The sequence below is a fragment of the Ixodes scapularis genome, unplaced genomic scaffold, assembly GCF_016920785.2.
Source record: "Ixodes scapularis isolate PalLabHiFi unplaced genomic scaffold, ASM1692078v2 PGA_scaffold2__306_contigs__length_199485367, whole genome shotgun sequence".
NCBI lineage: Eukaryota > Metazoa > Arthropoda > Arachnida > Ixodida > Ixodidae > Ixodes > Ixodes scapularis.
The window spans coordinates 182,873,422-182,898,580 of NW_024609857.1; the positions used below are offsets into that span (position 1 = coordinate 182,873,422).

General features: G+C 47.8%; 1 protein-coding gene and 1 non-coding gene across 2 annotated transcripts in view; one reads left to right on the plus strand and one right to left on the minus strand.

Moving 5' to 3' along the window:
• LOC121836676 (gastric triacylglycerol lipase-like) overlaps window positions 1-25,159 on the minus strand; it is a 113,819-nt gene that overhangs the window by 63,214 nt on the left and 25,446 nt on the right. The window lies entirely within an intron of this gene.
• On the plus strand, window positions 1,504-1,578 carry Trnaa-ugc. Its single transcript has one exon. It is a non-coding gene; the product is annotated as a tRNA-Ala (tRNA).

Consider the following 25,159-nt stretch of genomic DNA (forward strand, 5'->3'; position numbering starts at 1 on the left):
TAGCTCAGTTGGTAGAGCGCTCCACCTGTAATGGAGAGGTCTCGGGATCGATACCCGGACCAGGCGGACTTTTTCGGTCGCGCGCCAGTCACCTAGCTGTGTTTGGAGATTTGTGTTTGTCCTTTGTCCCCCTTGTTCCCCTTCTCCAGGGATTATTTTCATCATTCTTGTCCAGCTTGCTTGCTCCTTTGCATTTAATTGCATTATAATCATAACCTTAAATTGCAAGATTTACCGTTGTGGGTGTTAGACTGGTGGCAGCTGATGAAACCCGTTTGCTCTACTGACGTCTAACCCCTGGTTAGCTCAGTTGGTAGAGCGCTCCACCTGTAGTGGAGAGGTCTCGGGATCGATACCCGTACCAGGCGGACTTTTTCGGTCGCGCGCCAGTCACCTAGCTGTGTTTGGAGATTTGTGTTTGTCCTTTGTCCCCCTTGTTCCCCTTCTCCAGGGATTATTTTCATCATTCTTGTCCAGCTTGCTTGCCCCTTTGCATTTAATTGCATTATAATCATAACCTTAAATTGCAAAATTCACCCTGGTTGGTGTTAGACTGGTGGCAGCTGATAAAACCCGTTTGCTCTTCTGACGTCTAACCAATGGTTAGCTCAGTTGGTAGAGCGCTCCACCTGTAATGGAGAGGTCTCGGGATCGATACCCGGACCAGGCGGACTTTTTCGGTCGCGCGCCAGTCACCTAGCTGTGTTTGGAGATTTGTGTTTGTCCTTTGTCCCCCTTGTTCCCCTTCTCCAGTGATTATTTTCATCATTATTGTCCAGCTTGCTTGCCTCTTTGCATTTAATTGCATTATAATGATAACCTTAAATTGCAAGGTTCATCCTTGTTGGTGTTAGACTGGTGGCAGCTGATAAAACCCGTTTGCTCTACTAACGTCTAACCCCTGGTTAGCTCAGTTGGTAGAGCGCTCCACCTGTAATGGAGAGGTCTCGGGATCGATACCCGGACCAGGCGGACTTTTTCGGTCGCGCGCCAGTCACCTAGCTGTGTTTGGAGATTTGTGTTTGTCCTTTGTCCCCCTTGTTCCCCTTCTCCAGGGATTATTTTCATCATTCTTGTCCAGCTTGCTTGCCCCTTTGCATTTAATTGCATTATAATCATAACCTTAAATTGCAAGATTTACCGTTGTGGGTGTTAGACTGGTGGCAGCTGATGAAATCCGTTTGCTCTACTGACGTCTAACCCCTGGTTAGCTCAGTTGGTAGAGCGCTCCACCTGTAGTGGAGAGGTCTCGGGATCGATACCCGTACCAGGCGAACTTTTTCGGTCGCGCGCCAGTCACCTAGCTGTGTTTGGAGATTTGTGTTTGTCCTTTGTACCCCTTGTTCCCCTTCTCCAGGGATTATTTTCATCATTCTTGTCCAGCTTGCTTGCCCCTTTGCATTTAATTGCATTATAATAATGACCTTAAATTGCAAAATTCACCCTGGTTGGTGTTAGACTGGTGGCAGCTGATAAAGCCCGTTTGCTCTTCTGACGTCTAACCCCTGGTTAGCTCAGTTGGTAGAGCGCTCCACCTGCAATGGAGAGGTCTCGGGATCGATACCCGAACCAGACGGACTTTTTCGGTCGCGCGCCAGTCACCTAGCTGTGTTTGGAGATTTGTGTTTGTCCTTTGTCCCCCTTGTTCCCCTTCTCCAGTGATTATTTTCATCATTATTGTCCAGCTTGCTTGCCTCTTTGCATTTAATTGCATTATAATCATAACTTTAAATTGCAAGGTTCACCCTTGTTGGTGTTAGACTGGTGGCAGCTGATAAAACCCGTTTGCTCTACTTACGTCTAACCCCTGGTTAGCTAAGTTGGTAGAGCGCTCCGCCTGTAATGGAGAGGTCTCGGGATCGATACCCGTACCCGGTGGACTTTTTCGGTGGCGCGCCAGTCACCTAGCTGTGTTTGGAGATTTGTGTTTGTCCTTTGTCCCCCTTGTTCCCCTTCTCCAGTGATTATTTTCATCATTATTGTCCAGCTTGCTTGCCTCTTTGCATTTAATAGCATTATAATCATAACCTTAAATTGCAAGATTCACCCTTGTTGGTGTTAGACTGGTGGCAGCTGATAAAACCCGTTTGCTCTACTGACGTCTAACCCCTGGTTAGCTCAGTTGGTAGAGCGCTCCACCTGTAATGGGGAGGTCTCGGGATCGATACCCGGACCAGGCGGACTTTTTCGGTCGCGCGCCAGTCACCTAGCTGTGTTTGGAGATTTGTGTTTGTCCTTTGTCCCCCTTGTTCCCCTTCTCCAGGAATTATTTTCATCATTCTTGTCCAGCTTGCTTGCCCCTTTGCATTTAATTGCATTATAATCATAACCTTAAATTGCAAGATTTACCGTTGTGGGTGTTAGACTGGTGGCAGCTGATGAAACCCGTTTGCTCTACTGACGTCTAACCCCTGGTTAGCTCAGTTGGTAGAGCGCTCCACCTGTAATGGAGAGGTCTCGGGATCGATACCCGGACCAGGCGGACTTTTTCGGTCGCGCGCCAGTCACCTAGCTGTGTTTGGAGATTTGTGTTTGTCCTTTGTCCCCCTTGTTCCCCTTCTCCAGGGATTATTTTCATCATTCTTGTCCAGCTTGCTTGCCTCTTTGCATTTAATTGCATTATAATCATAACCTTAAATTGCAAGATTCACCCTTGTGGGTGCTAGACTGGTGGCAGCTGATAAAACCCGTTTGCTCTACTGACGTCTAACCCCTGGTTAGCTCAGTTGGTAGAGCGCTCCACCTGTAATGGAGAGGTCTCGGGATCGATACCCGGACTAGGCGGACTTTTTCTGTCGCGCACCAGTCACCTAGCTGTGTTTGGAGATTTGTGTTTGTCCTTTGTCCCCCTTGTTCCCCTTCTCCAGGGATTATTTTCATCATTCTTGTCCAGCTTGCTTGCCCCTTTGCATTTAATTGCATTATAATCATAACCTTAAATTGCAAGATTCACCCTTGTGGGTGTTAGACTGGTGGCAGCTGATAAAACCCGTTTGCTCTACTGACGTCTAACCCCTGGTTAGCTCAGTTGGTAGAGCGCTCCACCTGTAATGGAGAGGTCTCGGGATCGATACCCGTACCAGGCGGATTTTTTCGGTCGCGCGCCAGTCACCTATCTGTGTTTGGAGATTTGTGTTTGTCCTTTGTCCCCCTTGTTCCCCTTCTCCAGGGATTATTTTCATCATTCTTGTCCAGCTTGCTTGCCCCTTTGCATTTAATTGCATTATAATCATAACCTTAAATTGCAAGATTCACCCTTGTGGGTGTTAGACTGGTGGCAGCTGATAAAACCCGTTTGCTCTACTGACGTCTAACCCCTGGTTAGCTCAGTTGGTAGAGCGCTCCACCTGTAATGGAGAGGTCTCGGGATCGATACCCGTACCAGGCGGACTTTTTCGGTCGCGCGCCAGTCACCTAGCTGTGTTTGGAGATTTGTGTTTGTCCTTCGTCCCCCTTGTTCCCCTTCTCCAGGGATTATTTTCATCATTCTTGTCCAGCTTGCTTGCCCCTTTGCATTTAATTGCATTATAATCATAACCTTAAATTGCAAGATTCACCCTTGTGGGTGTTAGACTGGTGGCAGCTGATAAAACCCTTTTGCTCTACTGACGTCTAACCCCTGGTTAGCTCAGTTGGTAGAGCGCTCCACCTGTAATGGAGAGGTCTCGGGATCGATACCCGTACCAGGCGGACTTTTTCGGTCGCGCGCCAGTCACCTAACTGTGTTTGGAGATTTGTGTTTGTCCTTTGTCCCCCTTGTTCCCCTTCTGCAGGGATTATTTTCATCATTCTTGTCCAGCTTGCTTGCCTCTTTGCATTTAATTGCATTATAATCATAACCTTAAATTGCAAGATTCACCCTTGTGGGTGTTAGACTGGTGGCAGCTGATAAAACCCTTTTGCTCTACTGACGTCTAACCCCTGGTTAGCTCAGTTGGTAGAGCGCTCCACCTGTAATGGAGAGGTCTCGGGATCGATACCCGTACCAGGCGGACTTTTTCGGTCGCGCGCCAGTCACCTATCTGTGTTCGGAGATTTGTGTTTGTCCTTTGTCCCCCTTGTTCTCCTTCTCCAGGGATTATTTTCATCATTCTTGTCCAGCTTGCTTGCCCCTTTGCATTTAATTTCATTATAATCATAACCTTAAATTGCAAAATTCACCCTGGTTGGTGTTAGACTGGTGGCAGCTGATAAAACCCGTTTGCTCTACTGACGTCTAACCCCTGGATAGCTCAGTTGGTAGAGCGCTCCACCTGTAATGGAGAGGTCTCGGGATCGATACCCGTGCCAGGCGGACTTTTTCGGTTGCGCGCCAGTCACCTAACTGTGTTTGGAGATTTGTGTTTGTCCTTTGTCCTCCTTGTTCCCCTTCTCCAGTGATTATTTTCATCATTATTGTCCAGCTTGCTTGCCTCTTTGCATTTAATTGCATTATAATCATAACCTTAAATTGCAAGATTCACCCTTGTTGGTGTTCGACTGGTGGCAGCTGATAAAACCCGTTTGCTCTACTGACGTCTAGCCCCTGGTTAGCTCAGTTGGTAGAGCGCTCCACCTGTAATGGAGAGGTCTCGGGATCGATACCCGGACCAGGCGGACTTTTTCGGTCGCGCGCCAGTCACCTAGCTGTGTTTGGAGATTTGTGTTTGTCCTTTGTCCCCCTTGTTCCCCTTCTGCAGGGATTATTTTCATCATTCTTGTCCAGCTTGCTTGCCCCTTTGCATTTAATTGCATTATAATCATAACCTTAAATTGCAAGATTTACCGTTGTGGGTGTTAGACTGGTGGCAGCTGATGAAATCCGTTTGCTCTACTGACGTCTAACCCCTGGTTAGCTCAGTTGGTAGAGCGCTCCACCTGTAGTGGAGAGGTCTCGGGATCGATACCCGTACCAGGCGAACTTTTTCGGTCGCGCGCCAGTCACCTAGCTGTGTTTGGAGATTTGTGTTTGTCCTTTGTCCCCCTTGTTCCCCTTCTCCAGGGATTATTTTCATCATTCTTGTCCAGCTTGCTTGCCCCTTTGCATTTAATTGCATTATAATAATGACCTTAAATTGCAAAATTCACCCTGGTTGGTGTTAGACTGGTGGCAGCTGATAAAACCCGTTTGCTCTTCTGACGTCTAACCCCTGGTTAGCTCAGTTGGTAGAGCGCTCCACCTGTAATGGAGAGGTCTCGGGATCGATACCCGTACCAGACGGACTTTTTCGGTCGCGCGCCAGTCACCTAGCTGTGTTTGGAGATTTGTGTTTGTCCTTTGTCCCCCTTGTTCCCCTTCTCCAGTGATTATTTTCATCATTATTGTCCAGCTTGCTTGCCTCTTTGCATTTAATTGCATTATAATCATAACCTTAAATTGCAAGGTTCACCCTTGTTGGTGTTAGACTGGTGGCAGCTGATAAAACCCGTTTGCTCTACTTACGTCTAACCCCTGGTTAGCTAAGTTGGTAGAGCGCTCCGCCTGTAATGGAGAGGTCTCGGGATCGATACCCGTACCCGGTGGACTTTTTCGGTGGCGCGCCAGTCACCTAGCTGTGTTTGGAGATTTGTGTTTGTCCTTTGTCCCCCTTGTTCCCCTTCTCCAGTGATTATTTTCATCATTATTGTCCAGCTTGCTTGCCTCTTTGCATTTAATAGCATTATAATCATAACCTTAAATTGCAAGATTCACCCTTGTTGGTGTTAGACTGGTGGCAGCTGATAAAACCCGTTTGCTCTACTGACGTCTAACCCCTGGTTAGCTCAGTTGGTAGAGCGCTCCACCTGTAATGGGGAGGTCTCGGGATCGATACCCGAACCAGGCGGACTTTTTCGGTCGCGCGCCAGTCACCTAGCTGTGTTTGGAGATTTGTGTTTGTCCTTTGTCCCCCTTGTTCCCCTTCTCCAGGGATTATTTTCATCATTCTTGTCTAGCTTGCTTGCCCCTTTGCATTTAATTGCATTATAATCATAACCTTAAATTGCAAGATTTACCGTTGTGGGTGTTAGACTGGTGGCAGCTGATGAAACCCGTTTGCTCTACTGACGTCTAACCCCTGGTTAGCTCAGTTGGTAGAGCGCTCCACCTGTAATGGAGAGGTCTCGGGATCGATACCCGGACCAGGCGGACTTTTTCGGTCGCGCGCCAGTCACCTAGCTGTGTTTGGAGATTTGTGTTTGTCCTTTGTCCCCCTTGTTCCCCTTCTCCAGGGATTATTTTCATCATTCTTGTCCAGCTTGCTTGCCTCTTTGCATTTAATTGCATTATAATCATAACCTTAAATTGCAAGATTCACCCTTGTGGGTGCTAGACTGGTGGCAGCTGATAAAACCCGTTTGCTCTACTGACGTCTAACCCCTGGTTAGCTCAGTTGGTAGAGCGCTCCACCTGTAATGGAGAGGTCTCGGGATCGATACCCGGACTAGGCGGACTTTTTCGGTCGCGCGCCAGTCACCTAGCTGTGTTCGGAGATTTGTGTTTGTCCTTTGTCCCCCTTGTTCTCCTTCTCCAGGGATTATTTTCATCATTCTTGTCCAGCTTGCTTGCCCCTTTGCATTTAATTTCATTATAATCATAACCTTAAATTGCAAAATTCACCCTGGTTGGTGTTAGACTGGTGGCAGCTGATAAAACCCGTTTGCTCTACTGACGTCTAACCCCTGGATAGCTCAGTTGGTAGAGCGCTCCACCTGTAATGGAGAGGTCTCGGGATCGATACCCGTGCCAGGCGGACTTTTTCGGTTGCGCGCCAGTCACCTAACTGTGTTTGGAGATTTGTGTTTGTCCTTTGTCCTCCTTGTTCCCCTTCTCCAGTGATTATTTTCATCATTATTGTCCAGCTTGCTTGCCTCTTTGCATTTAATTGCATTATAATCATAACCTTAAATTGCAAGATTCACCCTTGTTGGTGTTCGACTGGTGGCAGCTGATAAAACCCGTTTGCTCTACTGACGTCTAGCCCCTGGTTAGCTCAGTTGGTAGAGCGCTCCACCTGTAATGGAGAGGTCTCGGGATCGATACCCGGACCAGGCGGACTTTTTCGGTCGCGCGCCAGTCACCTAGCTGTGTTTGGAGATTTGTGTTTGTCGTTTGTCCCCCTTGTTCCCCTTCTGCAGGGATTATTTTCATCATTCTTGTCCAGCTTGCTTGCCCCTTTGCATTTAATTGCATTATAATCATAACCTTAAATTGCAAGATTTACCGTTGTGGGTGTTAGACTGGTGGCAGCTGATGAAATCCGTTTGCTCTACTGACGTCTAACCCCTGGTTAGCTCAGTTGGTAGAGCGCTCCACCTGTAGTGGAGAGGTCTCGGGATCGATACCCGTACCAGGCGAACTTTTTCGGTCGCGCGCCAGTCACCTAGCTGTGTTTGGAGATTTGTGTTTGTCCTTTGTCCCCCTTGTTCCCCTTCTCCAGGGATTATTTTCATCATTCTTGTCCAGCTTGCTTGCCCCTTTGCATTTAATTGCATTATAATAATGACCTTAAATTGCAAAATTCACCCTGGTTGGTGTTAGACTGGTGGCAGCTGATAAAACCCGTTTGCTCTTCTGACGTCTAACCCCTGGTTAGCTCAGTTGGTAGAGCGCTCCACCTGTAATGGAGAGGTCTCGGGATCGATACCCGTACCAGACGGACTTTTTCGGTCGCGCGCCAGTCACCTAGCTGTGTTTGGAGATTTGTGTTTGTCCTTTGTCCCCCTTGTTCCCCTTCTCCAGTGATTATTTTCATCATTATTGTCCAGCTTGCTTGCCTCTTTGCATTTAATTGCATTATAATCATAACCTTAAATTGCAAGGTTCACCCTTGTTGGTGTTAGACTGGTGGCAGCTGATAAAACCCGTTTGCTCTACTTACGTCTAACCCCTGGCTAGCTAAGTTGGTAGAGCGCTCCGCCTGTAATGGAGAGGTCTCGGGATCGATACCCGTACCCGGTGGACTTTTTCGGTGGCGCGCCAGTCACCTAGCTGTGTTTGGAGATTTGTGTTTGTCCTTTGTCCCCCTTGTTCCCCTTCTCCAGTGATTATTTTCATCATTATTGTCCAGCTTGCTTGCCTCTTTGCATTTAATAGCATTATAATCATAACCTTAAATTGCAAGATTCACCCTTGTTGGTGTTAGACTGGTGGCAGCTGATAAAACCCGTTTGCTCTACTGACGTCTAACCCCTGGTTAGCTCAGTTGGTAGAGCGCTCCACCTGTAATGGGGAGGTCTCGGGATCGATACCCGAACCAGGCGGACTTTTTCGGTCGCGCGCCAGTCACCTAGCTGTGTTTGGAGATTTGTGTTTGTCCTTTGTCCCCCTTGTTCCCCTTCTCCAGGGATTATTTTCATCATTCTTGTCTAGCTTGCTTGCCCCTTTGCATTTAATTGCATTATAATCATAACCTTAAATTGCAAGATTTACCGTTGTGGGTGTTAGACTGGTGGCAGCTGATGAAACCCGTTTGCTCTACTGACGTCTAACCCCTGGTTAGCTCAGTTGGTAGAGCGCTCCACCTGTAATGGAGAGGTCTCGGGATCGATACCCGGACCAGGCGGACTTTTTCGGTCGCGCGCCAGTCACCTAGCTGTGTTTGGAGATTTGTGTTTGTCCTTTGTCCCCCTTGTTCCCCTTCTCCAGGGATTATTTTCATCATTCTTGTCCAGCTTGCTTGCCTCTTTGCATTTAATTGCATTATAATCATAACCTTAAATTGCAAGATTCACCCTTGTGGGTGCTAGACTGGTGGCAGCTGATAAAACCCGTTTGCTCTACTGACGTCTAACCCCTGGTTAGCTCAGTTGGTAGAGCGCTCCACCTGTAATGGAGAGGTCTCGGGATCGATACCCGGACTAGGCGGACTTTTTCTGTCGCGCACCAGTCACCTAGCTGTGTTTGGAGATTTGTGTTTGTCCTTTGTCCCCCTTGTTCCCCTTCTCCAGGGATTATTTTCATCATTCTTGTCCAGCTTGCTTGCCCCTTTGCATTTAATTGCATTATAATCATAACCTTAAATTGCAAGATTCACCCTTGTGGGTGTTAGACTGGTGGCAGCTGATAAAACCCGTTTGCTCTACTGACGTCTAACCCCTGGTTAGCTCAGTTGGTAGAGCGCTCCACCTGTAATGGAGAGGTCTCGGGATCGACACCCGTACCAGGTGGATTTTTTCGGTCGCGCGCCAGTCACCTATCTGTGTTTGGAGATTTGTGTTTGTCCTTTGTCCCCCTTGTTCCCCTTCTCCAGGGATTATTTTCATCATTCTTGTCCAGCTTGCTTGCCCCTTTGCATTTAATTGCATTATAATCATAACCTTAAATTGCAAGATTCACCCTTGTGGGTGTTAGACTGGTGGCAGCTGATAAAACCCGTTTGCTCTACTGACGTCTAACCCCTGGTTAGCTCAGTTGGTAGAGCGCTCCACCTGTAATGGAGAGGTCTCGGGATCGATACCCGTACCAGGCGGACTTTTTCGGTCGCGCGCCAGTCACCTAGCTGTGTTTGGAGATTTGTGTTTGTCCTTCGTCCCCCTTGTTCCCCTTCTCCAGGGATTATTTTCATCATTCTTGTCCAGCTTGCTTGCCCCTTTGCATTTAATTGCATTATAATCATAACCTTAAATTGCAAGATTCACCCTTGTGGGTGTTAGACTGGTGGCAGCTGATAAAACCCGTTTGCTCTACTGACGTCTAACCCCTGGTTAGCTCAGTTGGTAGAGCGCTCCACCTGTAATGGAGAGGTCTCGGGATCGATACCCGTACCAGGCGGACTTTTTCGGTCGCGCGCCAGTCACCTAGCTGTGTTCGGAGATTTGTGTTTGTCCTTTGTCCCCCTTGTTCTCCTTCTCCAGGGATTATTTTCATCATTCTTGTCCAGCTTGCTTGCCCCTTTGCATTTAATTTCATTATAATCATAACCTTAAATTGCAAAATTCACCCTGGTTGGTGTTAGACTGGTGGCAGCTGATAAAACCCGTTTGCTCTACTGACGTCTAACCCCTGGATAGCTCAGTTGGTAGAGCGCTCCACCTGTAATGGAGAGGTCTCGGGATCGATACCCGTGCCAGGCGGACTTTTTCGGTTGCGCGCCAGTCACCTAACTGTGTTTGGAGATTTGTGTTTGTCCTTTGTCCTCCTTGTTCCCCTTCTCCAGTGATTATTTTCATCATTATTGTCCAGCTTGCTTGCCTCTTTGCATTTAATTGCATTATAATCATAACCTTAAATTGCAAGATTCACCCTTGTTGGTGTTCGACTGGTGGCAGCTGATAAAACCCGTTTGCTCTACTGACGTCTAGCCCCTGGTTAGCTCAGTTGGTAGAGCGCTCCACCTGTAATGGAGAGGTCTCGGGATCGATACCCGGACCAGGCGGACTTTTTCGGTCGCGCGCCAGTCACCTAGCTGTGTTTGGAGATTTGTGTTTGTCCTTTGTCCCCCTTGTTCCCCTTCTCCAGGGATTATTTTCATCATTCTTGTCCAGCTTGCTTGCCCCTTTGCATTTAATTGCATTATAATCATAACCTTAAATTGCAAGATTTACCGTTGTGGGTGTTAGACTGGTGGCAGCTGATGAAACCCGTTTGCTCTACTGACGTCTAACCCCTGGTTAGCTCAGTTGGTAGAGGGCTCCACCTGTAGTGGAGAGGTCTCGGGATCGATACCCGTACCAGGCGGACTTTTTCGGTCGCGCGCCAGTCACCTAGCTGTGTTTGGAGATTTGTGTTTGTTCTTTGTCCCCCTTGTTCCCCTTCTCCAGTGATTATTTTCATCATTATTGTCCAGCTTGCTTGCCTCTTTGCATTTAATAGCATTATAAACATAACCTTAAATTGCAAGATTCACCCTTGTTGGTGTTAGACTGGTGGCAGCTGATAAAACCCGTTTGCTCTACTGACGTCTAACCCCTGGTTAGCTCAGTTGGTAGAGCGCTCCACCTGTAATGGGGAGGTCTCGGGATCGATACCCGGACCAGGCGGACTTTTTCGGTCGCGCGCCAGTCACCTAGCTGTGTTTGGAGATTTGTGTTTGTCCTTTGTCCCCCTTGTTCCCCTTCTCCAGGGATTATTTTCATCATTCTTGTCCAGCTTGCTTGCCCCTTTGCATTTAATTGCATTATAATCATAACCTTAAATTGCAAGATTTACCGTTGTGGGTGTTAGACTGGTGGCAGCTGATGAAACCCGTTTGCTCTACTGACGTCTAACCCCTGGTTAGCTCAGTTGGTAGAGCGCTCCACCTGTAATGGAGAGGTCTCGGGATCGATACCCGGACCAGGCGGACTTTTTCGGTCGCGCGCCAGTCACCTAGCTGTGTTTGGAGATTTGTGTTTGTCCTTTGTCCCCCTTGTTCCCCTTCTCCAGGGATTATTTTCATCATTCTTGTCCAGCTTGCTTGCCTCTTTGCATTTAATTGCATTTAATCATAACCTTAAATTTCAAGATTCACCCTTGTGGGTGCTAGACTGGTGGCAGCTGATAAAACCCGTTTGCTCTACTGACGTCTAACCCCTGGTTAGCTCAGTTGGTAGAGCGCTCCACCTGTAATGGAGAGGTCTCGGGATCGATACCCGGACTAGGCGGACTTTTTCGGTCGCGCGCCAGTCACCTAGCTGTGTTTGGAGATTTGTGTTTGTCCTTTGTCCCCCTTGTTCCCCTTCTCCAGGGATTATTTTCATCATTCTTGTCCAGCGTGCTTGCCCCTTTGCATTTAATTGCATTATAATCATAACCTTAAATTGCAAGATTCACCCTTGTGGGTGTTAGACTGGTGGCAGCTGATAAAACCCGTTTGCTCTACTGACGTCTAACCCCTGGTTAGCTCAGTTGGTAGAGCGCTCCACCTGTAATGGAGACGTCTCGGGATCGATACCCGTACCAGGCGGATTTTTTCGGTCGCGCGCCAGTCACCTATCTGTGTTTGGAGATTTGTGTTTGTCCTTTGTCCCCCTTGTTCCCCTTCTCCAGGGATTATTTTCATCATTCTTGTCCAGCTTGCTTGCCCCTTTGCATTTAATTGCATTATAATCATAACTTTAAATTGCAAGATTCACCCTTGTGGGTGTTAGACTGGTGGCAGCTGATAAAACCCGTTTGCTCTACTGACGTCTAACCCCTGGTTAGCTCAGTTGGTAGAGCGCTCCACCTGTAATGGAGAGGTCTCGGGATCGATACCCGTACCAGGCGGACTTTTTCGGTCGCGCGCCAGTCACCTAGCTGTGTTTGGAGATTTGTGTTTGTCCTTTGTCCTCCTTGTTCCCCTTCTGCAGGGATTATTTTCATCATTCTTGTCCAGCTTGCTTGCCCCTTTGCATTTAATTTCATTATAATCATAACCTTAAATTGCAAGATTCACCCTTGTGGGTGTTAGACTGGTGGCAGCTGATAAAACCCGTTTGCTCTACTGACGTCTAACCCCTGGTTAGCTCAGTTGGTAGAGCGCTCCACCTGTAATGGAGAGGTCTCGGGATCGATACCCGTACCAGGCGGATTTTTTCGGTCGCGCGCCAGTCACCTAGCTGTGTTTGGAGATTTGTGTTTGTCCTTTGTCTCCCTTGTTCTCCTTCTCCAGGGATTATTTTCATCATTCTTGTCCAGCTTGCTTGCCCCTTTGCATTTAATTGCATTATAATCATAACCTTAAATTGCAAAATTCACCCTGGTTGGTGTTAGACTGGTGGCAGCTGACAAAACCCGTTTGCTCTACTGACGTCTAACCCCTGGATAGCTCAGTTGGTAGAGCGCTCCACCTGTAATGGAGAGGTCTCGGGATCGATACCCGTGCCAGGCGGATTTTTTCGGTCGCGCGCCAGTCACCTAGCTGTGTTTGGAGATTTGTGTTTGTCCTTTGTCTCCCTTGTTCTCCTTCTCCAGGGATTATTTTCATCATTCTTGTCCAGCTTGCTTGCCCCTTTGCATTTAATTGCATTATAATCACAACCTTAAATTGCAAAATTCACCCTGGTTGGTGTTAGACTGGTGGCAGCTGATAAAACCCGTTTGCTCTACTGACGTCTAACCCCTGGATAGCTCAGTTGGTAGAGCGCTCCACCTGTAATGGAGAGGTCTCGGGATCGATACCCGTGCCAGGCGGACTTTTTCGGTTACGCGCCAGTCACCTAACTGTGTTTGGAGATTTGTGTTTGTCCTTTGTCCTCCTTGTTCCCCTTCTCCAGTGATTATTTTCATCATTATTGTCCAGCTTGCTTGCCTCTTTGCATTTAATTGCATTATAATCATAACCTTAAATTGCAAGATTCACCCTTGTTGGTGTTAGACTGGTGGCAGCTGATAAAACCCGTTTGCTCTACCGACGTCTAGCCCCTGGTTAGCTCAGTTGGTAGAGCGCTCCACCTGTAATGGAGAGGTCTCGGGATCAATACCCGGACCAGGCGGACTTTTTCGGTCGCGCGCCAGTCACCTAGCTGTGTTTGGAGGTTTGTGTTTGTCCTTTGTCCCCCTTGTTCCCCTTCTCCAGGGATTATTTTCATCATTCTTGTCCAGCTTGCTTGCCCCTTTGCATTTAATTGCATTATAATCATAACCTTAAATTGCAAGATTTACCGTTGTGGGTGTTAGACTGGTGGCAGCTGATGAAACCCGTTTGCTCTACTGACGCCTAACCCCTGGTTAGCTCAGTTGGTAGAGCGCTCCACCTGTAATGGAGAGGTCTCGGGATCGATACCCGGACCAGGCGGACTTTTTCGGTCGCGCGCCAGTCACCTAGGTGTGTTTGGAGATTTGTGTTTGTCCTTTGTCCCCCTTGTTCCCCTTCTCCAGGGATTATTTTCATCATTTTTGTCCAGCTTGCTTGCCTCTTTGCATTTAATTGCATTATAATCATAACCTTAAATTGCAAGATTCACCCTTGTTGGTGCTAGACTGGTGGCAGCTGATAAAACCCGTTTGCTCTACTGACGTCTAACCCCTGGTTAGCTCAGTTGGTAGAGCGCTCCACCTGTAATGGAGAGGTCTCGGGATCGATACCCGTACCAGGCGGATTTTTTCGGTCGGGCGCCAGTCACCTAGCTGTGTTTGGAGATTTGTGTTTGTCCTTTGTCTCCCTTGTTCTCCTTCTCCAGGGATTATTTTCATCATTCTTGTCCAGCTTGCTTGCCCCTTTGCATTTAATTGCATTATAATCATAACCTTAAATTGCAAAATTCACCCTGGTTGGTGTTAGACTGGTGGCAGCTGATAAAACCCGTTTGCTCTACTGACGTCTAACCCCTGGATAGCTCAGTTGGTAGAGCGCTCCACCTGTAATGGAGAGGTCTCGGGATCGATACCCGTGCCAGGCGGACTTTTTCGGTTGCGCGCCAGTCACCTAACTGTGTTTGGAGATTTGTGTTTGTCCTTTGTCCTCCTTGTTCCCCTTCTCCAGTGATTATTTTCATCATTATTGTCCAGCTTGCTTGCCTCTTTGCATTTAATTGCATTATAATCATAACCTTAAATTGCAAGATTCACCCTTGTTGGTGTTAGACTGGTGGCAGCTGATAAAACCCGTTTGCTCTACTTACGTCTAGCCCCTGGTTAGCTCAGTTGGTAGAGCGCTCCACCTGTAATGGAGAGGTCTCGGGATCGATACCCGGACCAGGCGGACTTTTTCGGTCGCGCGCCAGTCACCTAGCTGTGTTTGGAGATTTGTGTTTGTCCTTTGTCCCCCTTGTTCCCCTTCTCCAGGGATTATTTTCATCATTCTTGTCCAGCTTGCTTGCCTCTTTGCATTTAATAGCATTATAATCATAACCTTAAATTGCAAGATTCACCCTTGTTGGTGTTAGACTGGTGGCAGCTGATAAAACCCGTTTGCTCTACTGACGTCTAACCCCTGGTCAGCTCAGTTGGTAGAGCGCTCCACCTGTAATGAGGAGGTCTCGGGATCGATACCCGGACCAGGCGGACTTTTTCGGTCGCGCGCCAGTCACCTAGCTGTGTTTGGAGATTTGTGTTTGTCCTTTGTCCCCCTTGTTCCCCTTCTCCAGGGATTATTTTCATCATTCTTGTCCAGCTTGCTTGCCCCTTTGCATTTAATTGCATTAAAATCATAACCTTAAATTGCAAGATTTACCGTTGTGGGTGTTAGACTGGTGGCAGCTGATGAAACCCGTTTGCTGTACTGACGTCTAACCCCTGGTTAGCTCAGCTGGTAGAGCGCTCCACCTGTAATGGAGAGGTCTCGGGATCGATACCCGGACCAGGCGGACTTTTTCGGTCGCGCGCCAGTCACCTAGCTGTGTTTGGAGATTTGTGTTTGTCCTTTGTCCCCCTTGTTCCCCTTCTCCAGGGATTATTTTCATCATTTTTGTCCAGCTTGCTTGCCTCTTTGCATTTAATTGCATTATAATCATAACCTTAAATTGCAAGATTCACCCTTGTGGGTGCTAGACTGGTGGCAGCTGATAAAACCCGTTTGCTCTACTGACGTCTAACCCCTGGTTAGCTCAGTTGGTAGAGCGCTCCACCTGTAATGGAGAGGTCTCGGGATCGATACCCGGACTAGGCGGACTTTTTCGGTCGCGCGCCAGTCACCTAGCTGTGTTTGGAGATTTGTGTTTGTCCTTTGTCCCCCTTGTTCCCCTTCTCCAGGGATTATTTTCATCAATCTTGTCCAGCTTGCTTGCCCCTTTGCATTTAATTGCATTATAATCATAACCTTAAATTGCAAGATTCACCCTTGTGGGTGTTAGACTGGTGGCAGCTGATAAAACCCGTTTGCTCTACTGACGTCTAACCCCTGGTTAGCTCAGTTGGTAGAGCGCTCCACCTGTAATGGAGAGGTCTCGGGATCGATACCCGTACCAGGCGGATTTTTTCGGTCGCGCGCCAGTCACCTATCTGTGTTTGGAGATTTGTGTTTGTCCTTTGTCCCCCTTGTTCCCCTTCTCCAGGGATTATTTTCATCATTCTTGTCCAGCTTGCTTGCCCCTTTGCATTTAATTGCATTATAATCATAACCTTAAATTGCAAGATTCACCCTTGTGGGTGTTAGAATGGTGGCAGCTGATAAAACCCGTTTGCTCTACTGACGTCTAACCCCTGGTTAGCTCAGTTGGTAGAGCGCTCCACCTGTAATGGAGAGGTCTCGGGATCGATACCCGTACCAGGCGGACTTTTTCGGTCGCGCGCCAGTCACCTAGCTGTGTTTGGAGATTTGTGTTTGTCCTTTGTCCCCCTTGTTCCCCTTCTGCAGGGATTATTTTCATCATTCTTGTCCAGCTTGCTTGCCCCTTTGCATTTAATTTCATTATAATCATAACCTTAAATTGCAAGATTCACCCTTGTGGGTGTTAGACTGGTGGCAGCTGATAAAACCCGTTTGCTCTACTGACGTCTAACCCCTGGTTAGCTCAGTTGGTAGAGCGCTCCACCTGTAATGGAGAGGTCTCGGGATCGATACCCGTACCAGGCGGATTTTTTCGGTCGCGCGCCAGTCACCTAGCTGTGTTTGGAGATTTGTGTTTGTCCTTTGTCTCCCTTGTTCTCCTTCTCCAGGGATTATTTTCATCATTCTTGTCCAGCTTGCTTGCCCCTTTGTATTTAATTGCATTATAATCATAACCTTAAATTGCAAAATTCACCCTGGTTGGTGTTAGACTGGTGGCAGCTGATAAAACCCGTTTGCTCTACTGACGTCTAAACCCTGGATAGCTCAGTTGGTAGAGCGCTCCACCTGTAATGGAGAGGTCTCGGGATCGATACCCGTGCCAGGCGGACTTTTTCGGTTGCGCGCCAGTCACCTAACTGTGTTTGGAGATTTGTGTTTGTCCTTTGTCCTCCTTGTTCCCCTTCTCCAGTGATTATTTTCATCATTATTGTCCAGCTTGCTTGCCTCTTTGCATTTAATTGCATTATAATCATAACCTTAAATTGCAAGATTCACCCTTGTTGGTGTTAGACTGGTGGCAGCTGATAAAACCCGTTTGCTCTACTGACGTCTAGCCCCTGGTTAGCTCAGTTGGTAGAGCGCTCCACCTGTAATGGAGAGGTCTCGGGATCGATACCCGGACCAGGCGGACTTTTTCGGTCGCGCGCCAGTCACCTAGCTGTGTTTGGAGATTTGTGTTTTTCCTTTGTCCCCCTTGTTCCCCTTCTCCAGGGATTATTTTCATCATTCTTGTCCAGCTTGCTTGCTCCTTTGCATTTAATTGCATTATAATCATAACCTTAAATTGCAAGATTTACCGTTGTGGGTGTTAGACTGGTGGCAGCTGATGAAACCCGTTTGCTCTACTGACGTCTAACCCCTGGTTAGCTCAGTTGGTAGAGCGCTCCACCTGTAGTGGAGAGGTCTCGGGATCGATACCCGTACCAGGCGGACTTTTTCGGTCGCGCGCCAGTCACCTAGCTGTGTTTGGAGATTTGTGTTTGTCCTTTGTCCCCCTTGTTCCCCTTCTCCAGGGATTATTTTCATCATTCTTGTCCAGCTTGCTTGCCCCTTTGCATTTAATTGCATTATAATAATGACCTTAAATTGCAAAATTCACCCTGGTTGGTGTTAGACTGGTGGCAGCTGATAAAACCCGTTTGCTCTTCTGACGTCTAACCCCTGGTTAGCTCAGTTGGTAGAGCGCTCCACCTGTAATGGAGAGGTCTCGGGATCGATACCCGTACCAGACGGACTTTTTCGGTCGCGCGCCAGTCACCTAGCTGTGTTTGGAGATTTGTGTTTGTCCTTTGTCCCCCTTGTTCCCCTTCTCCAGTGATTATTTTCATCATTATTGTCCAGCTTGCTTGCCTCTTTGCATTTAATAGCATTATAATCATAACCTTAAATTGCAAGATTCACCCTTGTTGGTGTTAGACTGGTGGCAGCTGATAAAACCCGTTTGCTCTACTGACGTCTAACCCCTGGTTAGCTCAGTTGGTAGAGCGCTCCACCTGTAATGGGGAGGTCTCGGGATCGATACCCGGACCAGGCGGACTTTTTCGGTCGCGCGCCAGTCACCTAGCTGTGTTTGGAGATTTGTGTTTGTCCTTTGTCCCCCTTGTTCCCCTTCTCCAGGGATTAATTTCATCATTCTTGTCCAGCTTGCTTGCCCCTTTGCATTTAATTGCATTATAATCATAACCTTAAATTGCAAGATTTACCGTTGTGGGTGTTAGACTGGTGGCAGCTGATGAAACCCGTTTGCTCTACTGACGTCTAACCCCTGGTTAGCTCAGTTGGTAGAGCGCTCCACCTGTAATGGAGAGGTCTCGGGATCGATACCCGGACCAGGCGGACTTTTTCGGTCGCGCGCCAGTCACCTAGCTGTGTTTGGAGATTTGTGTTTGTCCTTTGTCCCCCTTGTTCCCCTTCTCCAGGGATTATTTTCATCATTCTTGTCCAGCTTGCTTGCCTCTTTGCATTTAATTGCATTATAATCATAACCTTAAATTGCAAGATTCACCCTTGTGGGTGCTAGACTGGTGGCAGCTGATAAAACCCGTTTGCTCTACTGACGTCTAACCCCTGGTTAGCTCAGTTGGTAGAGCGCTCCACCTGTAATGGAGAGGTCTCGGGATCGATACCCGGACTAGGCGGACTATTTCTGTCGCGCGCCAGTCACCTAGCTGTGTTTGGAGATTTGTGTTTGTCCTTTGTCCCCCTTGTTCCCCTTCTCCAGGGATTATTTTCATCATTCTTGTCCAGCTTGCTTGCCCCTTTGCATTTAATTGCATTATAATCATAACCTTAAATTGCAAGATTCACCCTTGTGGGTGTTAGACTGGTGGCAGCTGATAAAACCCGTTTGCTCTACTGACGTCTAACCCCTGGTTAGCTCAGTTGGTAGAGCGCTCCACCTGTAATGGAGAGGTCTCGGGATCGATACCCGTACCAGGCGGATTTTTTCGGTCGCGCGCCAGTCACCTATCTGTGTTTGGAGATTTGTGTTTGTCCTTTGTCCCCCTTGTTCCCCTTCTCCAGGGATTATTTTCATCATTCTTGTCCAGCTTGCTTGCCCCTTTGCATTTAATTGCATTATAATCATAACCTTAAATTGCAAGATTCACCCTTGTGGGTGTTAGACTGGTGGCAGCTGATAAAACCCGTTTGCTCTACTGACGTCTAACCCCTGGTTAGCTCAGTTGGTAGAGCGCTCCACCTGTAATGGAGAGGTCTCGGGATCGATACCCGTACCAGGCGGACTTTTTCGGTCGCGCGCCAGTCACCTAGCTGTGTTTGGAGATTTGTGTTTGTCCTTCGTCCCCCTTGTTCCCCTTCTCCAGGGATTATTTTCATCATTCTTGTCCAGCTTGCTTGCCCCTTTGCATTTAATTGCATTATAATCATAACCTTAAATTGCAAGATTCACCCTTGTGGGTGTTAGACTGGTGGCAGCTGATAAAACCCGTTTGCTCTACTGACGTCTAACCCCTGGTTAGCTCAGTTGGTAGAGCGCTCCACCTGTAATGGAGAGGTCTCGGGATCGATACCCGTACCAGGCGGACTTTTTCGGTCGCGCGCCAGTCACCTAACTGTGTTTGGAGATTTGTGTTTGTCCTTTGTCCCCCTTGTTCCCCTTCTCCAGGGATTATTTTCATCATTCTTGTCCAGCTTGCTTGCCCCTTTGCATTTAATTTCATTATAATCATAACCTTAAATTGCAAAATTCACCCTGGTTGGTGTTAGACTGGTGGCAGCTGATAAAACCCGTTTGCTCTACTGACGTCTAACCCCTGGATAGCTCAGTTGGTAGAGCGCTCCACCTGTAATGGAGAGGTCTCGGGATCGATACCCGTACCAGGCGGACTTTTTCGGTCGCGCGCCAGTCACCTAACTGTGTTCGGAGATTTGTGTTTGTCCTTTGTCCCCCTTGTTCTCCTTCTCCAGGGATTATTTTCATCATTCTTGTCCAGCTTGCTTGCCCCTTTGCATTTAATTTCATTATAATCATAACCTTAAATTGCAAAATTCACCCTGGTTGGTGTTAGACTGGTGGCAGCTGATAAAACCCGTTTGCTCTACTGACGTCTAACCCCTGGATAGCTCAGTTGGTAGAGCGCTCCACCTGTAATGGAGAGGTCTCGGGATCGATACCCGTACCAGGCGGACTTTTTCGGTCGCGCGCCAGTCACCTAACTGTGTTTGGAGATTTGTGTTTGTCCTTTGTCCCCCTTGTTCCCCTTCTCCAGGGATTATTTTCATCATTCTTGTCCAGCTTGCTTGCCCCTTTGCATTTAATTTCATTATAATCATAACCTTAAATTGCAAAATTCACCCTGGTTGGTGTTAGACTGGTGGCAGCTGATAAAACCCGTTTGCTCTACTGACGTCTAACCCCTGGATAGCTCAGTTGGTAGAGCGCTCCACCTGTAATGGAGAGGTCTCGGGATCGATACCCGTACCAGGCGGACTTTTTCGGTCGCGCGCCAGTCACCTAACTGTGTTTGGAGATTTGTGTTTGTCCTTCGTCCCCTTGTTCCCCTTCTCCAGGGATTATTTTCATCATTCTTGTCCAGCTTGCTTGCCCCTTTGCATTTAATTTCATTATAATCATAACCTTAAATTGCAAAATTCACCCTTGTGGGTGTTAGACTGGTGGCAGCTGATAAAACCCGTTTGCTCTACTGACGTCTAACCCCTGGTTAGCTCAGTTGGTAGAGCGCTCCACCTGTAATGGAGAGGTCTCGGGATCGATACCCGTACCAGGCGGACTTTTTCGGTCGCGCGCCAGTCACCTAACTGTGTTTGGAGATTTGTGTTTGTCCTTTGTCCCCCTTGTTCCCCTTCTCCAGGGATTATTTTCATCATTCTTGTCCAGCTTGCTTGCCCCTTTGCATTTAATTTCATTATAATCATAACCTTAAATTGCAAAATTCACCCTGGTTGGTGTTAGACTGGTGGCAGCTGATAAAACCCGTTTGCTCTACTGACGTCTAACCCCTGGATAGCTCAGTTGGTAGAGCGCTCCACCTGTAATGGAGAGGTCTCGGGATCGATACCCGTACCAGACGGACTTTTTCGGTCGCGCGCCAGTCACCTAACTGTGTTTGGAGATTTGTGTTTGTCCTTTGTCCCCCTTGTTCCCCTTCTCCAGGGATTATTTTCATCATTCTTGTCCAGCTTGCTTGCCCCTTTGCATTTAATTTCATTATAATCATAACCTTAAATTGCAAAATTCACCCTGGTTGGTGTTAGACTGGTGGCAGCTGATAAAACCCGTTTGCTCTACTGACGTCTAACCCCTGGATAGCTCAGTTGGTAGAGCGCTCCACCTGTAATGGAGAGGTCTCGGGATCGATACCCGTACCAGGCGGACTTTTTCGGTCGCGCGCCAGTCACCTAACTGTGTTTGGAGATTTGTGTTTGTCCTTCGTCCCCTTGTTCCCCTTCTCCAGGGATTATTTTCATCATTCTTGTCCAGCTTGCTTGCCCCTTTGCATTTAATTTCATTATAATCATAACCTTAAATTGCGAAATTCACCCTTGTGGGTGTTAGACTGGTGGCAGCTGATAAAACCCGTTTGCTCTACTGACGTCTAACCCCTGGTTAGCTCAGTTGGTAGAGCGCTCCACCTGTAATGGAGAGGTCTCGGGATCGATACCCGTACCAGGCGGACTTTTTCGGTCGCGCGCCAGTCACCTAACTGTGTTCGGAGATTTGTGTTTGTCCTTTGTCCCCCTTGTTCCCCTTCTCCAGGGATTATTTTCATCATTCTTGTCCAGCTTGCTTGCCCCTTTGCATTTAATTTCATTATAATCATAACCTTAAATTGCAAAATTCACCCTGGTTGGTGTTAGACTGGTGGCAGCTGATAAAACCCGTTTGCTCTACTGACGTCTAACCCCTGGATAGCTCAGTTGGTAGAGCGCTCCACCTGTAATGGAGAGGTCTCGGGATCGATACCCGTGCCAGGCGGACTTTTTCGGTTGCGCGCCAGTCACCTAACTGTGTTTGGAGATTTGTGTTTGTCCTTTGTCCCCCTTGTTCCCCTTCTCCAGGGATTATTTTCATCATTCTTGTCCAGCTTGCTTGCCCCTTTGCATTTAATTGCATTATAATCATAACCTTAAATTGCAAGATTCACCCTTGTGGGTGTTAGACTGGTGGCAGCTGATAAAACCCGTTTGCTCTACTGACGTCTAACCCCTGGTTAGCTCAGTTGGTAGAGCGCTCCACCTGTAATGGAGAGGTCTCGGGATCGATACCCGGACCAGGCGGACTTTTTCGGTCGCGCGCCAGTCACCTAACTGTGTTTGGAGATTTGTGTTTGTCCTTTGTCCCCCTTGTTCTCCTTCTCCAGGGATTATTTTCATCATTCTTGTCCAGCTTGCTTGCCCCTTTGCATTTAATTTCATTATAATCATAACCTTAAATTGCAAAATTCACCCTGGTTGGTGTTAGACTGGTGGCAGCTGATAAAACCCGTTTGCTCTACTGACGTCTAACCCCTGGATAGCTCAGTTGGTAGAGCGCTCCACCTGTAATGGAGAGGTCTCGGGATCGATACCCGTGCCAGGCGGACTTTTTCGGTTGCGCGCCAGTCACCTAACTGTGTTTGGAGATTTGTGTTTGTCCTTTGTCCCCCTTGTTCCCCTTCTCCAGGGATTATTTTCATCATTCTTGTCCAGCTTGCTTGCCCCTTTGCATTTAATTGCATTATAATCATAACCTTAAATTGCAAGATTCACCCTTGTGGGTGTTAGACTGGTGGCAGCTGATAAAACCCGTTTGCTCTACTGACGTCTAACCCCTGGATAGCTCAGTTGGTAGAGCGCTCCACCTGTAATGGAGAGGTCTCGGGATCGATACCCGGACCAGGCGGACTTTTTCGGTCGCGCGCCAGTCACCTAACTGTGTTCGGAGATTTGTGTTTGTCCTTTGTCCCCCTTGTTCTCCTTCTCCAGGGATTATTTTCATCATTCTTGTCCAGCTTGCTTGCCCCTTTGCATTTAATTTCATTATAATCATAACATTAAATTGCAAAATTCACCCTGGTTGGTGTTAGACTGGTGGCAGCTGATAAAACCCGTTTGCTCTACTGACGTCTAACCCCTGGATAGCTCAGTTGGTAGAGCGCTCCACCTGTAATGGAGAGGTCTCGGGATCGATACCCGTGCCAGGCGGACTTTTTCGGTTGCGCGCCAGTCACCTAACTGTGTTTGGAGATTTGTGTTTGTCCTTTGTCCCCCTTGTTCCCCTTCTCCAGGGATTATTTTCATCATTCTTGTCCAGCTTGCTTGCCCCTTTGCATTTAATTGCATTATAATCATAACCTTAAATTGCAAGATTCACCCTTGTGGGTGTTAGACTGGTGGCAGCTGATAAAACCCGTTTGCTCTACTGACGTCTAACCCCTGGTTAGCTCAGTTGGTAGAGCGCTCCACCTGTAATGGAGAGGTCTCGGGATCGATACCCGTGCCAGGCGGACTTTTTCGGTCGCGCGCCAGTCACCTAGCTGTGTTCGGAGATTTGTGTTTGTCCTTTGTCCCCCTTGTTCTCCTTCTCCAGGGATTATTTTCATCATTCTTGTCCAGCTTGCTTGCCTCTTTGCATTTAATTGCATTATAATCATAACCTTAAATTGCAAAATTCACCCTGGTTGGTGTTAGACTGGTGGCAGCTGATAAAACCCGTTTGCTCTTCTGACGTCTAACCCCTGGTTAGCTCAGTTGGTAGAGCGCTCCACCTGTAATGGAGAGGTCTCGGGATCGATACCCGGACCAGGCGGACTTTTTCGGTCGCGCGCCAGTCACCTAGCTGTGTTTGGAGATTTGTGTTTGTCCTTTGTCCCCCTTGTTCTCCTTCTCCAGGGATTATTTTCATCATTCTTGTCCAGCTTGCTTGCCCCTTTGCATTTAATTGCATTATAATCATAACCTTAAATTGCAAAATTCACCCTGGTTGGTGTTAGACTGGTTGCAGCTGATAAAACCCGTTTGCTCTTCTGACGTCTAACCCCTGGTTAGCTCAGTTGGTAGAGCGCTCCACCTGTAATGGAGAGGTCTCGGGATCGATACCCGGACCAGGCGGACTTTTTCGGTCGCGCGCCAGTCACCTAGCTGTGTTCGGAGATTTGTGTTTGTCCTTTGTCCCCCTTGTTCTCCTTCTCCAGGGATTATTTTCATCATTCTTGTCCAGCTTGCTTGCCTCTTTGCATTTAATTGCATTATAATCATAACCTTAAATTGCAAAATTCACCCTGGTTGGTGTTAGACTGGTGGCAGCTGATAAAACCCGTTTGCTCTTCTGACGTCTAACCCCTGGTTAGCTCAGTTGGTAGAGCGCTCCACCTGTAATGGAGAGGTCTCGGGATCGATACCCGTGCCAGGCGGACTTTTTCGGTCGCGCGCCAGTCACCTAGCTGTGTTCGGAGATTTGTGTTTGTCCTTTGTCCCCCTTGTTCTCCTTCTCCAGGGATTATTTTCATCATTCTTGTCCAGCTTGCTTGCCTCTTTGCATTTAATTGCATTATAATCATAACCTTAAATTGCAAAATTCACCCTGGTTGGTGTTAGACTGGTGGCAGCTGATAAAACCCGTTTGCTCTTCTGACGTCTAACCCCTGGTTAGCTCAGTTGGTAGAGCGCTCCACCTGTAATGGAGAGGTCTCGGGATCGATACCCGTGCCAGGCGGACTTTTTCGGTCGCGCGCCAGTCACCTAGCTGTGTTCGGAGATTTGTGTTTGTCCTTTGTCCCCCTTGTTCTCCTTCTCCAGGGATTATTTTCATCATTCTTGTCCAGCTTGCTTGCCCCTTTGCATTTAATTGCATTATAATCATAACCTTAAATTGCAAGATTCACCCTTGTGGGTGTTAGACTGGTGGCAGCTGATAAAACCCGTTTGCTCTACTGACGTCTAACCCCTGGTTAGCTCAGTTGGTAGAGCGCTCCACCTGTAATGGAGAGGTCTCGGGATCGATACCCGTGCCAGGCGGACTTTTTCGGTCGCGCGCCAGTCACCTAGCTGTGTTCGGAGATTTGTGTTTGTCCTTTGTCCCCCTTGTTCTCCTTCTCCAGGGATTATTTTCATCATTCTTGTCCAGCTTGCTTGCCCCTTTGCATTTAATTGCATTATAATCATAACCTTAAATTGCAAAATTCACCCTGGTTGGTGTTAGACTGGTGGCAGCTGATAAAACCCGTTTGCTCTTCTGACGTCTAACCCCTGGTTAGCTCAGTTGGTAGAGCGCTCCACCTGTAATGGAGAGGTCTCGGGATCGATACCCGGACCAGGCGGACTTTTTCGGTCGCGCGCCAGTCACCTAG